This window comes from Octopus bimaculoides, chromosome 28, assembly GCF_001194135.2.
Source record: "Octopus bimaculoides isolate UCB-OBI-ISO-001 chromosome 28, ASM119413v2, whole genome shotgun sequence".
NCBI classification, from domain to species: domain Eukaryota; kingdom Metazoa; phylum Mollusca; class Cephalopoda; order Octopoda; family Octopodidae; genus Octopus; species Octopus bimaculoides.
Window position 1 is genome coordinate 3,948,402 of NC_069008.1, and position 2,500 is coordinate 3,950,901.

Below are 2,500 nucleotides of genomic sequence, written 5' to 3' on the forward strand. Positions count from 1 at the left end.
GATGCTTCTAATGTTCAGCTTAGACAGATAGAGATAGACAAACAGACAGATAGATAGATAGATAGATAGATAGATAGATAGATAGATAGATAGATAGATAGACAGACAGACAAACAGATAGATAGACAGACAGATATATATATATATATACATATATATAGATAGATAGATAGACAGACAGACAGATAGACAGAGATAGACAAACAGATAGATAGATAGATAGATAGCTAGCTTTTATGTGCCACTGGCATGGGTGCCATTTGCGTAACACCGGTAACTGCCACAACTGCAATTTGGCTCGGCTTGATGGGTCTTCTCAGGCACAACATAATGCCAAAGGTCTTGGTCATTGTCTCCATCAGGCCCAACGCTCGAAAGGAACTCAGCCACCTTGCTGCGAGGCCTAACATTCAAAGGTTGATTTTTTTTTATGTGCCACCAGCATGGGTGCACTTGGCTTGACAGGTCCTCTGAAGCAGAGCACATCGCCAAAGGTCTCAGCTACCAGTCATTGCCTCTGTGAGGTTCAAAGTTCGAAGGTCATGCTTCACAACTTTGACCCATGTCTTCCTGAGTCTACCTCTACCACAGGTTCTCTTCACAGTTAGAGATCAGCAGTTCTAGAAAATCTGACTCAACAAATTCCATCTCACCCATAATGCAAGCATGGAAAAGTGGATGTTAAACGACAATGATTAGTGCAATAGATGAAAAAAATCCTCTGCAAGCATTTCATTCAACCCTCTGTATTCAGAGTTCAAATCCTGCTAAAGTCAAATTTATCTTTGCATCGACATCATGTGATGGATGTAAATGAAAGTCACTGTCATACTAGCAGTGTCATTTGTTTGCAGTCTTCTGTGAAAAATATGAGGACAAAGGCACAGGTGTGGCCATGTGCTAAGGAACTTGCTTCCCAACCAAAGAATGAACCCGATTGCTCTCAAAAATTAAGTTTAAAAACTGGAAAAATAATCCAGAATCCTTGTCTGGCACTGGATTGATCCCAAAATCTAATCAGTTTGTGTCGGTCACGAGGCCAAACATCCCTGAAAGTTTCATCCAAATCCATTCAGTGGTTCCTGAGATATCTTGTCCATGGACAAACAAACAAACATCACTGAAAACAATACCTCCGCTTTTGCTAAGGTAGAGGTAACAGAAGACAAACATATAATGGTGTATTAAGATGGTGAACCAGGATCCATCACAATGGACTACCAGAACATCTGAAGTGGCATCTCCAATGGTTAGCTGTGCCAGTCACAAGAAGATAATGATCGCTGATGAGGATGACTATGGTGGTAGTGGTGATTGATGTAGTGGTGTTGGTGGTGGTGGTAATTAGGACTTTGGTGGTGGTGGTGGTAGTAGTAGTAGTAGTCGTGATGATTAAGATGTAAAGTCTTAATTTTAATAACAAGTATTTACCTTGCCTTCAAAAAAAAAAAAACTAATTTCTCTTTTTTAATTTTTTAATTTTTTCTTTGGCGAGTGGATGGGATGGGATGGGAGGTGACTGATTCAATCAATGTATTTTTGATAATTATTCTACTCTTCATGATATCGCCTGCTTCATGCATGAATAAGCAACGCAGAGCAGCAACGGAGAATCACTGCACCAGACATGACTAATCACTAACACATCAGCTAAGAACTAATCTGTCTTGGGAAAAAATTTTGATATATTGGTGGCAGGGAGGGGAGTGTTGCTTAACCTCAGATCGACCCTGATCCAGTAGGCACATGACCAAAGACATTCCAGCTATGACCATCATGTCTTTGCTTTACATAAATAATCACCGTATCATTGTATTATCACTGGTCACAATGCGCTTCCTCGCACTGTTGTAGCTTTTGAATGATGCCACCATGCTGGTCAGACAGACAGGCAGGCAGGCAGGCAGGCCAACATCCCCTCTGAATAGAATGCCAGTCTGTAACTGGGTTACCCATTTACAGCTAAGTAGACTGGAGCAATGTGAAATGAAGTGTTTTTATCAAAAACATAATACATCATCAAGGAGGCACAATGGCCCAGTAGTTAGGGCAGTGGACTCACGGTCATAGGATCGCAGTTTTGATTCCCAGACAGGGCATTGTGAGTGTTTATTGAGCGAAAACACCTAAAGCTCCACGAGGCTCCGGCAGGGGATGGTGGCGAACCCTGCTGTACTCTTCCACCACAACTTTCTCTCACTCTTACTTCCTGTTTCTGTTGTGCCTGGAATTCAAAGGGGTCAGCCTTGTTACACTCTGTGTCACGCTGAATATCCCCGTGAACTACGTTAAGGGTACACGTGTCTGTGGAGTGCTCAGCCACTTGCACGTTAATTTCACGAGCAGGCTGTTCCGTTGATCGGATCAACTGGAACCCTCGACGTCGTAAGCGTCGTAAGCGACGGAGTGCCAACAACAACAATACATCATCAGTCTGGAAATTGAAACAATAATCTGGCTATCACAAACGCAACACCTTAACCACTTGGCCATGCAACAC